This window comes from Pelophylax lessonae (genome assembly GCF_965119305.1).
Source record: "Pelophylax lessonae genome assembly, chromosome: 8".
Classification (NCBI taxonomy): domain Eukaryota; kingdom Metazoa; phylum Chordata; class Amphibia; order Anura; family Ranidae; genus Pelophylax; species Pelophylax lessonae.
The window spans coordinates 87,969,904-87,991,049 of NC_138775.1; the positions used below are offsets into that span (position 1 = coordinate 87,969,904).

At 41.6% G+C, this 21,146-nt stretch overlaps 1 protein-coding gene across 2 annotated transcripts in view; it reads left to right on the plus strand.

Moving 5' to 3' along the window:
* The window catches only part of ELFN2 (extracellular leucine rich repeat and fibronectin type III domain containing 2), a 188,117-nt gene that overhangs the window by 151,086 nt on the left and 15,885 nt on the right, over positions 1-21,146 (plus strand). Inside the window, exon 1 of one of the 2 annotated variants that reach the window (XM_082265788.1) lies at positions 3,335-3,417. The exons of the other annotated variant lie outside the window; for it this stretch is intronic. The gene's annotated coding sequence lies outside the window, so the exon portion shown is untranslated. Of the gene's footprint in view, positions 1-3,334; positions 3,418-21,146 lie in introns of those variants that run through there. 2 annotated transcript variants of the gene reach the window in all.

The window sequence follows — 21,146 nt, forward strand, 5'->3', positions numbered from 1 at the left end:
CTGAGACCTTGTAACACTAACGAGTCACATGACACGGAGGAGGGAAAATTACTAATTGGGCCCCATTTGGACATTTTTACTTAGGGGTGTACTTACTTTTGTTGCCAGTGGTTTAGACAATAATGGCTGTGTGTTGAGTTATTTTGAGGAGACAGCAAATTTACACTGTTATACAAGCTGTACACTCACTACTTTACATTGTAGCAAAGTGTTATTTCTTTAGTGTTGTGACATGAAATGATAAAATAAAATATTTACAAAAATGTGAGGGTTGTACTCACGTTTGTGACATACTGTATATATATATATATATATATATATATATATATATATATATATATATATATATATATATTTATTTATATTTTTTTGGAATTGAATTGGGAAGGGTTGCAACCGTTTTTTTTTTTTTTTTTGCTGTCTAATATCATTGGAGTGTTTTTCACTCACTTTCTGGCCCAGAGACACAACAGAAAAGGAAATCTTCCCAAAGTGGGGCAAAATCCTATTTTTGACAACTGTCAAAATTCTTCTTTAGGAGATTTTCTTTTACTTTCTACTGCAGGGAAACCGTGAAATAATAAATAGTAATGCTTTTCTTTCACTTTTCAAGTGAGTGTGAATCACACAAACAAGGTCACAGGCAGCAATAAAAATCTGAAAGACATTCTAACTCAGTGGTGGTCAATCAGAAAATTATGGAGAGCCTCAAATGCGGCCCCTGACACCTCCAAAGTGCAGCACAACAGCAGCGCATTTTCATACCTCAGCGCCCAAAACTTTGCTCCTGCTGCATTTTTGTGATGTGTATCACAATGCACACTAAAATTGGAGTACAATAACCCCCAGCATTGATGTCAGTGAGTGCAATATTAAACCCATAGCATTGGTGTCAGCGGATGGATTTAAAGCCCCTAGCATTGGTGTCAGTGGGTGCAATAATAAACGTTAACATTGGTGTCAGTGAGTGCAATAATAACCGGCAACACTGTTGTCTATCAGTGCAATAACAACGCCTCTGGTGTTGGCACAATTAACAACACCCCCCAGTTGTTGGTCAGTGGCAGTGATATTTAACCCCCTTCTCCCCCTGAATTGTGGATTGGCAGTGAAAGTTACCCCTACCTCACCCTGTATTGTGGACTGACAGTGAAAGTTAACCCCCTCCTCCCCCTGCATTGTGGACTGGCAGTGAAAATTAACCCCCTCCTCCCCCTGCACTGGTAACTGGCAGTAAAGGTATCCTCCCTCCATCCCCTAAATTGTGGACTTGTAATGGAAGTTAATCCCTATCACCCATCACAGCCTCCCACACAGCCCTCTCTACCCCAGGCTGGGATTTTGCTTGTATTGTGGGAGGAGATAACTCCGCACCCACTGTAGTCTCTCTCATTCAGTGCCAGATGCCAGAACATGGAGTATGTTCCTGCACCTGGCTCCTCGCTGCTTCTCTGCTACCTTTATGGTGCCCAATGGTATGCAGGACGCACAGAGATGGCCTCAGGCCCATGGGCTGGGTTTTGGGCACCAGGATTCTTATTCTTCCTGTTTCTATCCAAATACTAGAAGTCAGGGGTATGACTACAAATCAGTTGGCCCCATTAGTATGTTTGCAATGGGGAAAAGTGGAAGCCGGGCATGAGCAGAGAACCTACATTATTTATAAAACCTAGGAGAATCTAGGAGAAAAAGAGAGAGGAAAGACTGCCTTGAAGACTGACTTGCCTACTGGCATAGCCCTCCAAGTGGTTTCTTGCCCTATAGTTATTCCCTCTCCCATGTGCACCTTTCATGTCTTGCTAATGTTGGTGGGTCCTGCTGCTCCACTTTTAAAGCCCTAATCTGTCAAAATTCAAATAGATAAAGATTCAGCTCAGACTCTGCAGCATCCCAATCGTATACGAATAGCTCTGACTTCAGCTGTAGTACTCTGATTTAATTTAAATAAACCATTGGCACCATCTATGATTAATCACCATTTAGTGTGGAACAGAGGAAGTATGGCTGTGACTTGCATTACATGTAAATACATTGAAGGCCTCTATCAAGGCTTGAATTGAATTGACACTGAATTTGGGATGTATTCTGTATAAGCACACCTGGATTTTTTTCAAAACTGGAGTGGTCTGTGGTTACTTTACTGTTCTGATATACTGTAAAATAACAGCAATGAACCCAACCATAGACCTGCAGCTGGATACAAAGCAACTGCATACTAATGGGCTAATTAATTGACTGGGAAAAGCAAAACTCTGGGCAACAGCTAAATATACAGCTGACATAATTATTGTAAGGCTATACTGTTTTACCTGCCAAATTATATCTGTGACAGACCCAACTGGGACAGGGACTTTTGGAGGGGACTAAATGGTAGCCTTTTTCCTACTGACTATGGGCCCTGGCATTTGAGGGGGCTCTATTCCTTGGGAGGTGTGTGCCTGGGGACCTTAGTAGTTTCACTTAGGATTTAAGTCCACGTCTCCCCAAAACAGGCAGACTTTGGGAAACGGAGGACCTGAATTGGAGGACAGATTTAGGGTCTCTATGCCCAAACCAGCGCTAACTGCTGATCCGCTCAAAACAAACTGCTGTTGGGGTCTCCTGCTATAATCTGTTTATTAAGGTGTTATGTGTTTATTTTTAAGTGTGTCTCTCCCATTGTGTGCCTCCTAGGTGTGAATTCACATTGGTAATTGAATTAATTGAGTCACCAATTGTTATTAGCTGTTGGCTTATCCTGTTGGAGGTGCCTACATGATGGGATTAGTCTTGTGTCTTGGTTTTGTAGTTCATGTGGTGACTGCCCTACTTTTGAAGTATTTAAAAACCTGTATTTTTGTTCAATAAACAGTCATTCCTTTGGTTCTACCTCAACATCTTGTTCTGTACGATGCTTGGAGTTAAAGGGCTGGTATTAGTTCTCGGTCTGCTGGAAGGGTTTTGAGGGCAGGAGGCACTGTTTGGCGGAAGCACCCAAGGGGGCTGCCAAGCGGTCCACCACAATATGTAATTCTGTAAGATGTGTTTATAACAAGAATGAATAGTCAACATTACAAAAGCCTGTAGCAGGTAAAACAGTAAATATATTTGGGTATTTCAGCTACATGTTAGCTGTTTATGTGATGTTTCATTTTAAAGTTACAAAAAGCCTGGCCATGTTTGCTTGAGTTTTACTTTTACTGGATGGTTATCCAATGTCTTATATAGAAACCCAGCCATGTCTGTTTCTACCTTAATATTCTTCAGTCACAAGATATTAATCAATTAAAATATTCACAGCAGCTGTTTTCCTGGGTCTCTCTCTCTTCAATGGCTCACACAGCAGCACGCGGCAGGGGAAGGAGCCAGGACTACCGGAGGGGTACTCCAAAAGAAGAGGATCGGGGCTGCTCTGTGCAAAACCATTGCACAGAGCAGGTAAGTATAACATGTTTGTTACTTTAAAAAAATGGCAACCTTTAGAATCACTTTAATGTATAACTGTGCTTGTAGGCTAACACTTTAAAGCTGGCCTTTGCTCCCCCTGTTGATCTGCTGTTGGAAGCAAGGCAAATAAGCCCTATGTAGGCACAAGTCAATGCTAGTCATATCTTACATAGGACTAAGGACTGTCTCTCTGCTCCAATGCAAAAACTAGTGATGGGAAAATCTGCCTGGGTTTGATTCACCAAGGGTTTGGTGAAACTTGTTCAATGTTGGCAAATTAACTTAATTATGACTATTTCTGGGCTACCAGCCAAACGCTTTTCAAAAATCAAATTGGAAGCTGGGCACTGCTGTGGGGACATAAACCAATGTAAAAAAATAAAATAAAATATCAGAGAGAGGGTCTTTTTTCATGGGGCTTTAGGGAAAACATTGAAACCTGCACAAATATTTTAAATAACATGCTTGTGGGATGCCTTTAAACTGTATGTGGTGTTACAGAACAGTATGGTTTTCACGAACAGTCTCAATGACAGCAAACTCTGACAGAGAGTGTTTGGCTGTGGAATTTTTTCTTTTTTTTTCTTTTACAATTAGCTAGGTATACTTACAGCAGCAGTATCCCATTCTGATTCATTTCAGCTTCAGAGAAAGACTATTTTCAGGTAGTTTTAGCAGCAATGCATGCTTTTTTATGACATGTTCAGAAACCTGCTGTGATCAGCAGAGAAAAAATTTGGTAGTAGTTCACGTGACCATCCCTATTCTAACTGATGAAATACTGCCTTCCTGTGCAAAATTTCTATCAAGCACTCATTAAAGCTCTAAAATATTATATAATTTATAATAACCTTAATACACCCTCTGCATTAAGTTAAAAAAAAAAAAACTTCAAATACTAATTCCCCCCCCCCCCCAATTACTTAGCTGACTCCCACATCGATCTGGTGCTGTGCCCAGATGCAGGTCTTCTCTTCCCTCCCCCTGCTGCTGTCAATCCAATCTTGTGAGGAGAGAACAGGGGCGGGGCAGAGTCATGCTGTGCGTGTCAATAGATGCACAGGGCACAGCTTCGGAGCCCTCATGTGTACCCCCATAGCAAGCTTACTATAGGACGCACACAGAAGAGGAGTAGTGAAGAGTGCTGGAGGGGGACCCCAGAAGGGGAAGTAAGGGACCACTCTGTGCAATAACATTGCACAGAACAGGTAAGTATAAACCTCTTTTTTACTTTAATTAAAAAAATAAAGGGTTTACAATTACTTTAAGAATTAAGAGACTGCAGATAATGCAGCAGTGTTAGTTAGCAGCACAACCTTTTGAATGATAAAGAATTGGCTAAAATCTGCTAGAGAAAGGATAGGCAGTTGTTATACTACATGAATTAGGAGACAGCAGATATCACAGCAGTGTAAAATTAGCCAGCAGCAGGCCAGTTTTAATAAAAGATGCCAACATGACAAGCTAAAATGTACTAACAACAAAGTTAAGAGTCTTACTACAAGAATTAAGAGACCACAGTTAATACACTAGTGTAAACTTGTCCAGCAGTAGTACAATTTTTATGAGCATGCAGTGGCTTAACGATAGCTATAGCAGCCCATGTAACAATAGCTATAGCAGCCCATGTAACAATAGCTATAGCAGCCCATGTAACAATAGCTATAGCAGCCCATGTACTTTAACAGGGTGCAAAGGTGTGCACAGCCTATTGCATTTACATTTAAAAAAAAATTATTTTAAATGTTTAAAATTATTTTATTTTATATTTTTTTTAGAATTATTTATTACAACATTTAATAATTATTTTATTCCTTTTTTTTTTTTTTTTTTTTTACAATTTGTTATTTTCCTGGACAGGGAAGCCTGCAGAGCTGTGGGAGGGGATCAGAAGCAGGCAGAACAGGGAGGGGGATCGGTGTCGGAGAAGCAATTACAGGAAGGATGCCCTGTGTCTGTGTCTCTCTCCGCAGTAACTGAAAGCTGGCAAGAGGGGGAAAAACTTGCTTTCAGCTGCCGTAGAGAGCCGCACAGGGCTTCCTTCTGTAATTGCCCCTCTGCCCGACCGCACCGATTCTCCGTGCTGTTGGGCCCCCCTCTGTGCCCAGGCCCCCTACAGGAGGACTGGTGGTCCCCCCCTATCAGCGGCCCTGTGTATGGCACTATGATAGTGGCATATATAAATATAGCTTTTCTTTCCCTAAGTTTGACAGGCTTTCTTCTATTTAATTTAAAGGTATATGTGACTTTTTTTACCAAAAATATAGCATTTATTTTCCTGAAACTACACTCTGCTACTGCTTCCTTAGTTATGGCATTCTTTTTTTTTTTTTTACTGCTTCAAAGAACAGTTTACCTTTTTTCCAATACGTCAGATAACTTTTTAATCCTTTATAAATATATTAGAGAACAGTTGGCATACAGGCTTCAAAAGTGGTGCAAGACAAAATTACATGCAAATTTTATTAAGCCACAGCTTTATAAATATGTCCTATAACAATTTCCAGTTTACACGATATTATATAGAAACCTTTTACTATCTGACTCCATACTAATATGTAGCGATCACAATATAGCTTAAAAGCCTAGCACTTTCTGGTCTTACACTCAAGAAAAGTGCAATCAGAACTATATTTTAAAGAAACTTACCTCTGTCTTTTCCTGCATGAATAATCCATCTTCATATTGTGTAAAATTCTAACACTATATGGTCCCTTATGTAGTTTTCAATCTATTATACACAAATCTATTTCTGTCTGATGCCATACAAATATCGATGCTACCTGCAAAGTGGAGATGACATTAAATGTACTTTTAAGTCAGGGTTTACTTCAGGGAGATCATGTCAAACAAATCTTATGGATTTTTTTGACTGGGTGACTAAAATAATAGACGGTGGAGGTGCAGTAGACATTGCATATCTAGATTTTAGTAAGGCTTTTGACACTGTCCCACATAGAAGACTTATCAATAAACTGCAGTCATTGAGCATGGACTCCCATATTGTTGAGTGGATTAGGCAGTGGCTGAGTGACAGACAACAGAGGGTTGTAGTTAATGGAGAACATTCAAAACAAGGTCATGTTACCAGTGGGGTACCTCAGGGATCTGTACTGGGACCAATTTTGTTTAATATCTTCATAAGTGATATTGCAAAAGGCCTCGATGGTAAGGTTTGTCTTTTTGCTGATGACACAAAGATATGTAACAGGGTTGATGTTCCTGGAGGGAAACGCCAAATGGAAAAGGATTTAGGAAAACTAGAAGAATGGTCAGAACTCTGGCAACTGAAATTTAATGTGGATAAGTGCAAGATAATGCACCTGGGGCGTAAAAACCCAAGGGCAGAATATAGAATATTTGACACAGTCCTGACCTCAGTATCTGAGGAAAGGGATTTAGGAGTAATTATTTCAGAAGACTTAAAGGTGGGAAGACAATGTAATAGAGCAGCACGAAATGCCAGCAGAATGCTTGGATGTATAGGGAGAGGTATAAGCAGTAGAAAGAGAGAAGTGCTTATGCCGCTGTACAGAACACTGGTGAGACCTCACTTGGAGTATTGTGCGCAGTACTGGAGGCCATATCTCCAGAAGGATATAGATACTCTAGAGAGAGTCCAGAGAAGAGCTACTAAACTAGTACATGGATTGCAGGAAAAAACTTACCAGGAAAGGTTAAAGGACCTTAACATGTATAGCTTGGAAGAAAGAAGAGACAGAGGGGATATGATAGAAACTTTTAAATACATAAAGGGAATCAACTCGGTAAAGGAGGAGAGCATATTTAAAAGAAGAAAAACTACCACAAGAGGACACTGTTTTAAATTAGAGGGGCAAAGGTTTAAAAGTAATATGAGGAAGTATTACTTTACTGAGAGAGTAGTGGATGCATGGAATAACCTTGCTGCAGAAGTGGTAGCTGCAAATACAGTGAAGGAGTTTAAGCATGCATGGGATAGGCATAAGGCTATCCTTCATATAAGATAGGGCCAGGGACTATTCATAGGATTCAGATATATTGGGCAGACTAGATGGGCCACATGGTTCTTATCTGCCGACACATTCTATGTTTCTATGTAGTAAACTAGCACATTCTTTTCCTCTAGTGACAACAAGACTGAACTAACAAAAAGCAGTTATGGCATAAAAAAAAACTGCACCTGTGTTGATAATATAAATTAATACAGCAATAGCGTTTAGGCAATTACATTGTAGAATAATAAAAACTAAATATAGTGCTATGTAATTTTTTTTTTTTATATTATTTTTTGAGGCAGTGTAGATCACAGGAACTCTCGCTAATCCAAAGATACTTTCAGATACGGCAGCTTCCAGGGTTGCTAACCTGCCTATCTGGACCTATTTGTGTTCTGTAGGTATTGATATAAGTTGACAAGCACTGCCTGATCCTATACTTATAGACTGCAGTGACCACTAGGTTAAAGAAATCTAAGATTCAACCCTATCCTGATGATCTGCAATGCACACTACAAACCAGGCTATCCTTGCAATAATCTGCAGTCATTATGTAGAAACCCAGATTGCTTCATCCTGGCTTGATGATCTACATTAATGGTTCATATGTGATTATATAGAGAGCCAAAATGGTTTAAGCATGTCTGGATTAGCAATAATCATGATGCAACACTGAAGCATAATCACTACTGTAAAAGGATAAAGATTAAACAGAAGGCATTACATTTCTTTTAAATGATTTGAATGCAACTTTGGGCAAATAGTTAAATACTCAGCTGAAATATATATATATGTTTAAGTTTTAGCTGTCAAGGGACTTTAAACCGCGGTCAGCCAATCTTTGAATTTTGCACAGCAAACACGGGTCAGTGTTATAATGGGAAGCCATGGGGGAGCAGTGATTAATGCTAGTGGATTTAGCAGTCGTTAGCAATAATCACATGTAAAATCCGACAGGCTGGTTGTACTCATGTTGATCGATCTATCAACTTGAGTACATTTTGGCTGCCCATAAATGATTTGAATAATGGCTGGTTCCTGCTAAACTGGCTGAGATTTGAACCGTCTTTGGCCATCTTAAGGTAGAACTGTAGACAAATTTTTTTTTTTTCATTTTGGATAGAGCAAGAGAGCGTTATAACCCCTGTCAGATTTTTTTTTCGCCATCTGTGTCCCAAATTACGCAGATTTTCCTTCACTTCTTGTCCCATAGCCAAACAGGAAGTAAGAGGAAATCTCTTCAAATTAAGGGAATCTCTAGGGGACCTCCAGGTCACCAGAACTAGTGTCCCCATTGGAATATTTCCCTTTTATTACTTTTCTGGGTACAAGCCAAAATTTGGGATTTTCTTTTACTTTGGCTTTCAATGATAATGGTAAACAGGAGAAATAGAGAGGGTGAATCTCCTTAACGTGGCCTCAGGCAGCAATAACAATTTACAGTGGCTCTAATCCTGCTCCACTCAATCCAAAACTAAAAGAAATGTTTTGCCTTTAGTTATACTTTAAGTCTTTAAACGAGATTAACTTTTGTACTAGATGCTCCACTGTGCACATCCAAAAATGTATCATCTCTCACTATCAGAAAGATAGCAGCCTAGAACTAGAACAGTTCAAAACACAATATTTCCCACGCACACATACAAGAAAACCAGCTGTTCGGTATTGCTGGGTGCTGCAATGACCATAGGCTGGAAACCATGGATACTCACTTGCCTGACAAAGGGGCCCTGCAAGGCTCCGAAACGTTGCTTTACATTTACCATCAGACCACGTAATAAATCTTCGGACCCTTCCAAGGAAACCTTGGTGTGCTGATGACATTTCTTCACTTAGAACTAGAAAAGGGTTCATCCATACTAGAATTCCATCAAGGATTTGCTTCTTTGAAGGGAAAATCACTTTACAGTAGATCCATCTGAACCAATTTTCACTTTTATCAGTCCAGCTCTATTACATATATCAGCCTCACTCAAAACAATAAAGTGGTTGTAAACCTAATTATGAAATACTCACCTTTAAACAAAGCCCTCCAGCGGTTTACTGTCATTGCTGAGAGGGCTGACATCTTCCCCCAGTCTTTCTTTTGGGTTCGCGCGCGCTGGCTATGTGACAAGGTATGCTGGACCTTCAGAGAGCATGTGCCGGTGACCAGTGCTGTATTTTGGCCTAGGCCGACAAGGCGCAGGCCTAGGGCAGCACTTTGCAGGGGGGCAGCAAAAAAGCCACCCCCCTTCACCTGAGACTCTGTTGGCCACTGGTAGCTAGACCACCTCTTTCACCCCCTCTTTTAACCCTTCCTCTCTTTCTCACCCCCTTCTCTCTCTCTCTCACCCCTCTCTCTCTCTCTCATCCCCCCTCTCTCTCTCATCCACCCCCTCTCTCTCTTATCCCCCCTCTCTCTCTCTCACCCCCCCTTCTCTCTCTCATCCCTCTCTCTCTCTCTCTCATCCCCCCTCTCTCTCTCTCATCCTCTCATCCCCCCTCTCTCTCTCTCTCATCCACCCCCTCTCTCTTTCTCTCTCACCCCCCTCTCTCTCTCTCTCGCTCTCATACCCCCCTCTCTCTCTGTATCTCACCCCCCTCTCTCTCCCTCCCTCTCTCTCCCACCCCCTCTCACCCCCCCTCTCATGAGATTGCAGGGGTTCATGCTGGGACTTGTAGTCCTTACATTTTGGAGGGAGTCACATCCGTCTAAAAGGAAGGAGTGGGGCAAATTTATATGGGGGGGCGCCCAATTTTAGTCTTGCCTAGGGCAGCACAAAACCAAAATACACCACTGCCGGTGACATAACTGGCTGCATCTAGGGTGAATACCTCCTAAACAGTGCATGTTTAGAACATATTCATTTTACCAACAGGTAAGCTTCACTATAAGCTTACCTGTAGGTAAAAATGACCAAGCGGGGTTTACTACTGCTTTAAACACTGAATGGTATATTTTCTTGAACCTAAGCACCTCTATACTGATGATTGTATAATCAAAGTATCATCACCTCTTTCAAGTGAGGATAGAGATGACCCAGGAAAACAGTGTTAGTAAACCATTAAGCAAAGTTACCATTCTGTCAAAAAGCAAAGGTACACTATATTGTCAAAAGTTTTGGGGTGCCTGCCTTTACACGCACATGAACTTTGGTGGCATCCCAGTCTAAGTCAGTAGAGTTCAATTTTGAGTTGGTCCACCCTTTGCAGCTATAACAACTTCAACTCTTCTGGGAAGGCTGTCCACAAGGTTTAGGAGTGTGTCTGTGGGAATGTTTGACTATTCTTCCAGAAGCGCATTTGTAAGGTCAGACACTGATTTTCGACGAGAAGGCCTGGCTCGCAGGCTCCACTCTAATTCATTTCAAAGGTGTTCTATCAGGTTTAGGTCAGGACTCTGTGCAGGCCAGTTAAGTTCCTCCACCCCAAACTCATTCATGCATGTCTTTGTGAAGCTTGCTTTGTGCACTGGTATGCATTCCTGTTGGAACAGGAAGGGGTTATCGCCAGACTGTTCCCACAAGGTTGGGAGCATGAAATTGTCCAAAATGTCTTGTTATGCTGATGCCTTAAGAGTTCCCTTCACTGGAACTAAGGGGCCAAGACCAACCTCTGAAAAACAACCCCACACCATAATCCCCCCTCCATCAAATGATTTGGACCAGTACACAAAGCAAGGTCCAGCTGTTATAGCTGCAAAGGGTGGGCCAACTCAATATTGAACTCTATGGACTAAGACTGGGATGCCATTAAAGTTCATGTGTTTGTGTAAAGGCAGGCGTCCCAATACTTTTGACAATACTAATACTTTGGACAATATAGTGTATGTGTAGCAGACCAAAATCTTTGACATGTAAAACAGTAAACATATATTTATTTGAACTGTGTATTTAACTGTCTTCATGGTAATCCAATTATTATTATTATCCAGGATTTATTTAGCTTGTGTAGAGCTTTACAAAATAAAGGGAAATACATTTACAATACAATTCAAGACAAGAGGATTAGGAGAGCCCTGCTTGTAAAAGCTTATCTAAAAAGGAGGGGCAAGTGATACAAAAGGTAACAACTATGTGGGGATTAATTGATGAAAGAAGAACTTTTTTCAGTTTTTAGATAAAGGCGAGATAGGCTTTCCTGAAGATATGTGCTTTTAGTTGGACAGAGTAGAAGATAGCTGAACAGATTAGGGTAAGGAGGTCCAGAGTATGAGAGAGGCTCTGGAGAAGTCCTGGAGCTAAGCATGGGAGGAGGTGTTGAGGGAGCAAGAGAGCAGGAGGACTTGGGATATTTTTTTTTATTTCAAAAATTTGTATTTAATTTTCAAAAATTGTATAGAAGGGCAAACATTAGGTGCCAAATACGAAATGCAAATACAAAATACAAAGTGTAAAACGAAAAGTGCTAAAATTCTAGTACAACTTATATGAGCTTCAAGTTCGATTCAAAGCTAAGTTCGACTCGAACATCGGGTGTTCGTTTGTTCGTAGAACAACAAACAAACAGGGCAGTTTGTGGGAAATTTGCCCGCCATAATGCAATGCTTGTGATTGGCCAAAGCATGCACCTTGACCTCTATGCTTTGGCCAATCACAGCACAATGTCCTTGATTGGCCAAAGGCAGGGTGCCTTTAGCCAATCATGGCTCAGGAGCTAAGTCCACGCCCCACAATATATAAAGGCTGCTTAAAAGGCAGCCATGTTTAGTGTGTTAGGAGTGGAGATTAGGCAGGGTAGTTAGTGGAGTGTGCGGTTTATATAATAATAGATCAGCCAGTGTAGTAGATATATATATTTATCAGCTATTTCAGGAGATGGTGGAGTATATATATTTATCAGTTTTTGCAGGATATACCGTATATATCAGATAGTTCAGTATATACATTTATCAGTTTTTGCAGGATATACAGTGGGTACGGAAAGTATTCAGACCCCCTTAAATTTTTCACTCTTTGTTATATTGCAGCCATTTGCTAAAATCATTTAAGTTCATTCTTCTTCCTCATGAATGTACACATAGCACCCCATACTGACAGAAAAACACAGAATTGTTGACATTGTTGCAGATTTATTAAAAAAGAAAAACTGAAATATCACATGGTCCTAAGTATTCAGACCCTTTGCTGTGACACTCATATATGTAACTCAGGTGCTTTCCATTTCTTCTGATCATCCTTGAGATGGTTCTACACCTTCATTTGAGTCCAGCTGTGTTTGATTATACTGATTGGACTTGATTAGGAAAGCCACACACCTGTCTATATAAGACCTTCCAGATCACAATGCATGTCAGAGCAAATGAGAATCATGAGGTCAAAGGAACTGCCTGAAGAGCTCAGAGACAGAATTGTGGCAAGGCACAGATCTGGCCAAGGTTACAAAAAGATTTCTGCTGCACTTAAGGTTCCTAAGAGCACAGTGGCCTCCATAATCCTCAAATGGAAGACGTTTGGGACGACCAGAACCCTTCCTAGAGCTGGCCGTCCGGCCAAACTGAGCTAGAGGGGAGAAGAGCCTTGGTGAGAGAGGTAAAGAAGGACCCAAAGATCACTGTGGCTGAGCTCCAGAGATGCAGTCAGGAGATGGGAGAAAGTTGTAGAAAGTCAACCATCACTGCAGCCCTCCACCAGTCGGGGCTTTATGGCAGAGTGGCCCGACGGAAGCCTCTCCTCAGTGTAAGACACATGAAAGCCCGCATGGAGTTTGCTAAAAAACACCTGAAGGACTCCAAGATGGTGAGAAATAAGATTCTCTGGTCTGATGAGACCAAAATAGAACTTTTTGGCCTTAATTCTAAGCGGTATGTGTGGAGAAAATCAGGCACTGCTAATCACCTGTCCAATACAGTCCCAACAGTGAAGCATGGTGGTGGCAGCATCATGCTGTGGGGGTGTTTTTCAGCTGCAGGGACAGGACGACTGGTTGCAATCGAGGGAAAGATGAATGCGGCCAAGTACAGGGATATCCTGGACAAAAACCTTCTCCAGAGTGCTCTGGACCTCAGACTGGGCCGAAGGTTTACCTTCCAACAAGACAATGACCCTAAGCACACAGCTAAAATAATGAAGGAGTGGCTTCACAACAACTCAGTGACTGTTCTTGAATGGCCCAGCCAGAGCCCTGACTTAAACCCAATTGAGCATCTCTGGAGAGACCTAAAAATGGCTGTCCACCAACGTTTACCATCCAACCTGACAGAACTGGAGAGGATCTGCAAGGAGGAATGGCAGAGGATCCCCAAATCCAGGTGTGAAAGACTTGTTGCATCTTTCCCAAAAAGACTCCTGGCTGTATTAGATCAAAAGGGGGCTTCTACTAAATACTGAGCAAAGGGTCTGAATACTTAGGACCATGTGATATTTCAGTTTTTCTTTTTTAATAAATCTGCAACAATGTCAACAATTCTGTGTTTTTCTGTCAGTATGGGGTGCTATGTGTACATTCATGAGGAAGAAGAATGAACTTAAATGATTTTAGCAAATGGCTGCAATATAACAAAGAGTGAAAAATTTAAGGGGGTCTGAATACGTTCCGTACCCACTGTATATATCAGATAGCTCAATATATACATTTATCAGTTATTGTAGGCTATATATCCACCAGTGCAGTATATATATCAGCCAAGTCCAGTGTATATACTGTATCTGCCAGAGCAGTATATATATATATGAGCCATTGCAGTGTATATATCAGCCATTGCAGTGTAGTGTAGGGCTCATTCTTATGTTACACAGTGTACTGCAGTCAGTTTAATGCTGTGCTGTGATTGCAGTGGGGTCACTGAAGTGTATTGTATACAACACGTCTGTGTCACCCCACTGATCCCCCTTTTTTTTTTCCATTGATATACAGTGCCTTGCAAAAGTATTCGGCCCCTTGAACTTTGCGACCTTTTGCCACATTTCAGGCTTCAAACATAAAGATATAAAACTGTAATTTTTTGTGAAGAATCAACAACAAGTGGGACACAATCATGAAGTGGAACGAAATTTATTGGATATTTCAAACTTTTTTAACAAATAAAAAACTGAAAAATTTGGCGTGCAAAATTATTCAGCCCCCTTAAGTTAATACTTTGTAGCGCCACCTTTTGCTGTGATTACAGCTGTAAGTCGCTTGGGGTATGTCTCCATCAGTTTTGCACATCGAGAGACAGCTCAAGCTCAGTGAGTTTGGATGGAGAGCGTTTGTGAACAGCAGTTTTCAGTTCTTTCCACAGATTCTCGATTGGATTCAGGTCTGGACTTTGACTTGGCCATTCTAACACCTGGATTTGTTTATTTGTGAACCATTCCATTGTAGATTTTGCTTTATGTTTTGGATCATTGTCTTGTTGGAAGACAAATCTCCGTCCCAGTTTCAGGTCTTTTGCAGACTCCATCAGGTTTTCTTCCAGAATGGTCCTGTATTTGGCTCCATCCATCTTCCCATCAATTTTAACCATCTTCCCTGTCCCCGCTGAAGAAAAGCAGGCCCAAACCATGATGCTGCCACCACCATGTTTTACAGTGGGGATGGTGTGTTCAGGGTGATGAGCTGTGTTGCTTTTACGCCAAACATAACGTTTTGCATTGTTGCCAAAAAGTTAGATTTTGGTTTCATCTGACCAGAGCACCTTCTTCCACATGTTTGGTGTGTCTCCCAGGTGGCTTGTGGCAAACTTTAAACAACACTTTTTATGGATATCTTTAAGAAATGGCTTTCTTCTTGCCACTCTTCCATAAAGGCCAGATTTGTGCAGTATAGGACTGATTATTGTCCTATGGACAGAGTTTCCCACCTCAGCTGTAGATCTCTGCTGTTCATCCAGAGTGATCATGGGCCTCTTGGCTGCATCTCTGATCAGTCTTCTCCTTGTATGAGCTGAAAGTTTAGAGGGACGGCCAGGTCTTCGTAGATTTGCAGTGGTCTGATACTCCTTCCATTTCAATATAATCGCTTGCACAGTGCTCCTTGGGATGTTTAAAGCTTGGGAAATCTTTTTGTATCCAAATCCGGCTTTAAACTTCTCCACAAAAGTATCTCGGACCTGCCTGGTGTGTTCCTTGTTCTTCATGATGCTCTCTGCGCTTTAAACGGACCTCTGAGACTATCACAGTGCAGGTGCATGTATACGAAGACTTGATTACACACAGGTGGATTCATTTTATCATCATTAGTCATTTAGGTCAACATTGGATCATTCAGAGATCCTCACTGAAATTCTGGAGAGAGTTTGCTGCACTGAAAGTGAAGGGGCTGAATAATTTTGCACGCCCAATTTTTCAGTTTTTTATTTGTTAAAAAAGTTTGAAATATCCAATAAATTTCGTTCCACTTCATGATTGTGTCCCACTTGTTGTTGATTCTTCACAAAAAATTACAGTTTTATATCTTTATGTTTGAAGCCTGAAATGTGGCAAAAGGTCGCAAAGTTCAAGGGGGCCGAATACTTTCTCAAGGCACTGTATAGACATTTTTTTTCTTTTCATTTTTTTTTTTTTTTTTTTTTTTTTTTTAGCAGTATCAGTTTCTGTTGCTGCAATATTAGTACTCCCCCTTGTTTGTCGCAGGTGGTAGTGCGTCTTTCTGCATCAGCAGCAATATTTTTTTTTTTTTTGCGCAGCAGCAATAATATTATTAAGGGCATAATTGCTGCTCCTCTTGTGCATCTCAGGCGCTCTTCCTTCTGCTCCAGACGTGGGTGTTTGTTTTTTGATAGTGAACCATCACCAATAATATTAGGGCCATAATTGCTGTACCCCGTTGTGCATCTCAGGCTCTTTTTATTCTGCTCCAGACGTGGGTGTTTTGGTTGTTGGTGCACCAGCACCAATAATATTAATGGCATAGTTGCTGTACCCCCTTGTGCATCTCAGGCGCTCTTCCCTCTGCTCCAGACGTGGGTCTTTTTTTTGGTGGTGAACGAGAACCAATAATATTAAGAGCATCATTTCTGTACCCCCTTGTGCATCTCAGGCGCACTTCCTTCTGCTCCAGACATGGGAGTTTTTTTTGGTGGTGAACCAGCACCAATATTATTAGGGCCATATTTGCTGTACCCCCTTTTTGCATCTCAGGTGCTCTTCCTTCTGCTCCAGACATGGGTGTTTTTTTGGTGGTGAACCAGCACCAATATTATTAGGGTCATAATTGCTCTACCCCCTTGTGCATCTCAGACACTCTTCCTTCTGTTCCAGACATGGGTGTTTTTGTTGTTGGAGCACCAGCACCAATAATATTAAGGGCATAATTGCTGTAACCCCTTGTGCATCTCAGGCGCTCTTCCTTCTGCTCCAGACAAGAGGGGATTTTTTTGGTGGTGAACCAGCACCAATAATATTAGAGCCATAATTGCTGTACCCCCTTGTGCTTCTTAGGTGCTCTTCCTTCTGCTCCAGACGTGGGTGGTTTTTTTGGTGGTGAGCCAGCACCAATAATATTAGGGCCATAATTGCTGTACCCCCTTGTGCATCTCAGGTGCTCTTCCTTCTGCTCCAGACATGGGTGTTTTTTTGGTGGTGAACCAGCACCAACAATATTAAGGGCATAATTGATGTACCCCCTTCTGCACCTCAGGCGCTCTTCCTTCTGCTCCAGACGTGGGTGTTTTTTTAATGGTGAACCAGCACCAATAATATTAGGGCCATACTTGCTGTACCCCCTTGTGTATCTCAGAAGCTCTTCCTTCTGCTCCAGATGTGGGTGTTTTGTTTGGTGGAAAACCAGCACCAATAATATTAGGGCCAAAAGTGCTGTACCCCCTTGTGCATCTCAGACGCTCTTCCTTCTGCTCCAGATGTGGGTGTTTTTGTCGGCGGCGCAACAGCATTAATAATATTAAAGGCATAGTTGCAATACCCCCTTGTGCATCTCAGGCGCTATTCCTTCTGCCTCAGCAGGGGTTTTCTTTTTTTTTGGGGCTTTATTTATTTTTTCTTTATTAATTAAAAAATGTAATAAAATGGTTTATAGTGCACCAAGCACAAAAGTATTGCACCTAAGCACCATATTCGCTTTCCACACTCTATACTAAAAAGTTATAAGAATCCCTCCCAAAAAAATAAAACACAGTAATAAAATAGTTTATAGTGCACCAAGCACAACGTTATTGCACCCAAGCATCATATCTCCATCCTAAATTCTATAATAATCAGTTATAACCCCCCCCCTAAAATTCACATCATGTCCGAAAGGCCAACAAGGAGAGGCAGACGCTCACAGGCCACTAAAAGAGGGCAAGAAGCCTCTGTGTCCACAATGAAAAGTGGTGGTTACGGACATGGTGTATTCTCTGCAGGCGGGCACGCTTGCCTTTTTTTCCAGTGCTGGCCGTGTTTTTGAGCCACAAGATGCAGAAGAGTTGGTGGAGTGGATAACTAAGCCGTCTTCGTCCTCCTCATCCTCTGTCACACAGGCTCATACTAGATTGTGTGCAAGTATCTGTGGCACTCATTTCTATACCATCATCCCTCTCAGTGCAGGTTTTTGAAAAGACATGAGGTATAGTAGGGGTAGAGATCCCAGATGAGGAGCAAGATGAAGTATGCTATTCTCTATGATGTTAATCTTTCAGGTGCTGTTGCCAACGGACTTCATGGCAGGTCATCATATGTCTTGTCAAGCATGTGGTGCCTAAGTGCCTGGTGTTCTGGCCAACCTTGTTCCGCTTCAGACAGAAATTGCAAACAGCAACACTGCGATCTACTGTGTTGAAAAAAGCCTACACCAATAAGCTTTTTGAAGTCAGCAGGGAGTTAGCAGCGCCCTGCACCTGTGGAGCTCTGTGGCATGATGCAATAGGGTGGCTGCCCTTAATGCGGCCCCTGGAGCATATCCTGCCTCGCTGTAGTTGTTCCACCTCCTCCTCCTTACTTTCCTCCTCTATTCTCTTAGGCACCCAAGTACAGTCAGTGACCTCATCATCCCCTACCTCCTCGTCACTAGAGCAAACTTGGCACTATGTTGCAGCTGTGGGAACATGACTGCTAGTTTCTGTTCTGTCATTGTCACCCCCTCTCTCTAGGCTCACGTTATTTCTTTCCTCAACCTGGGAGGTTAACATTCTCTGGACGTCTTTCTGAGGCATCTTTAAGCCAAAGGAGGAGAGTTGGAGAAGGCGGCCGACTGACTGATGCCTTTAACCAATTCTTTGGTCATGCTAGGTTTAAGTAACCACCGGCAGTGTCTCCATCATATAAAGCAGGATTATCTAGGGGCAAGAGCAGACTTGGAGACCTTTCCAACTGAGCATCCACTGGGCTTCTGGGTCATGAGGATTGACCACTGGCCAGAACTTGCTCAATAGGCAATGGAGTTACTGGCATGTCCTGCTTCCAGTGTGCTTTCCAAATGGACATTCAGTGCTGCTGGAGGTTTTGTGATGGACAAAAGAGTACGTCTGTCCACAGACTCCGTTAACCAGCTGACTTTTATTAAAATTAATCAGTCCTGGATCAACAGCAGCTATCAAGCCCCTGATGCTGATGTAACTGATTGAATTTGCTAGGGGTCTGCCATTCCATGAAGACTGCATATGCTGCCTATCCTATTCCTCAATCTTCATAATGCTAGCTTCCGACTATGTTTTTGGTTAGGGCACAACCAAAAAACACCCAAGGCCTAATTTTTAAGCATTTGTATGACAGGTGCATGCAAATTCAATTTCGTATCTAATTTTTAACAGCAAGAGTAACTGCGAGGGGTTGCGTTGTTCAGGTACCACCAACAACCAAGGCTCAATTTTTCTGCACCTGTAAGACAAGTACATGCGATTTCAAATTTGTATGGAATTTTTAACAGCAGGGCCCGTTCCTGCACCCAGCAAGAGTAACTGCTAGGGGTTGCAGTGTTCAGGCACCACTAACAACCAAGGCCCAATTTTTCTGCTCCTGTATGACAAGTACATGCGATTTCAAATTTGTATGGATTTTTTAAGAGCAGGGCTCGTTCCTGCGCCCTGCAGGTTTTCTTTTTATTATAATTTTGGCGAACCAGATCCAAATCCATACCAGACCCGAAGTATTGTGGGGAGCCGACAATACATTAAAGTTGCGAGCAAGTTTAAATTACATTTTTTCCTTGAAATGTCAGTATTGCTGTAGCAAGATCTATACATCTCACAAATGGGCCACTTTGCAGGCATATTAAGGGGACCCCCCAGGCATGATATTTAAAGGAATTTTTAATTTTTATTGTTTCACTTTAAGTATCATTAAATCACTTGGTCCATATCCCCCAGGTCAGTACCTGGACCCCCATACACTTTTTTGGGCAATAACTTGCATTTAAGCCTTTAAAATGAGGACTTTTGATTTTAAAGTTCGAGTCCCATAGACTTCAATGGAGTTTGATTATTCGAACAAACTTTTCCCCCGTTGGCGGTGTTCTGGTGAAACCGAACAGGGGGGTGTTCGGCTCATCACTAGTTCAAAGTTAAACAAATACTTTACGTAACCAAGTGGGAGAATTTCACATTATTCCTTTTTCATATACTCCATGACTTGGGGAATGTGGTGTGTTGCAGGGCATTGTTTGCCAGGAGGCGTTCAAAGGTAAATTTTGGTTCACCATCTTCACCACGTCAGAGAGGTTGGGAATTAAATTAGATTTCCAATTTCATACTATTACAGTACGAGCTACAAGCAAAATATGGGTAACCACGGGTTGGAACTCTGTTGGGTATAGTTCTATTCCAATATTGAGTATGGGTAAGGCAGGGTCAGGTTTCCTAAGGATTCCAGTAAAAAATGGCAAGTAATTGGAAGACTTGTTTCCAATAGCTGTTGAAATTGGGGCAGCCCCAGAGGATATGTATAAGGTTGCCTGACTGCCCACAATAAGCCAGCATAAGGGGGATAGGGAGGAAGAGAAGTTGGCCACTCTAGCTGGGGTATAATACCATCTATTGGTAGTATTTAGAGCTAGCATAGAGTGGTTGGTGCAATGAGAGGCTTTAATAATTGATTTTATGGCAGTTTGCCATTGAGAGGGGGTGAAAGGGATATGGAGGTCTCGTTCCCATAATAGCATAGCCTTAGTTTTACTAAACATGATGAGCTTGTCCTGGAGGATAGAGGAGTTAAAAATATCTCTGACGTTGGGCTAAGGTTGGGTAAAGAAGTTCCATGCTTTAGGAGGGAGATAAAGTTTAAGTGAGGGATATTTAGGAAGGAAGTGGAATATCTTAAGGTATGTAAATTTAGTTGGGCAGGTGTGCCGTACTTTTGTTCCAATTCTTCCAATTTACCGGGGATATCTCCATTCAAAAGTTTGGATACTTCTTTAGTAGAAAGTAACAGAATTAGGGACTCAAAGATGTGTATAAGAAGGAGTTCTGCCTGCTGATTTAGCTCAACTAAATAAATATCTAATATTCCAGTGTGCTCAGGAGAGAAGTCTGTGGTTGTAGACAGTGCATATACCTGGCTTGTATGAAATATTATATCCCAACACTTTCAAACTGCCCCAACACTTTATACTCCTTTTACGCTTCAAAATGTTCATCTATTTGAATTTGATACTGGCAACTCATCTTTAAAACATGGACCTGTGGGACTTTTCTAAAACAAGATCAGCTTTTTTTTTTAAACTGTATAGGTTTTATTGGGTATGGTTTTGCTTAGCTGGCATAACAGCTTGCAGTGCAAATCTAGAATTTACACTACATTGTTAACCCAAAAGGTAGAGTTAAAAGTACCCTGGCTTATTACCACAGTAAATGCAATTCATGCATGAAAATTCTATGAAGACTAGGTTGTCCTGAAAAAAAAAAATGTT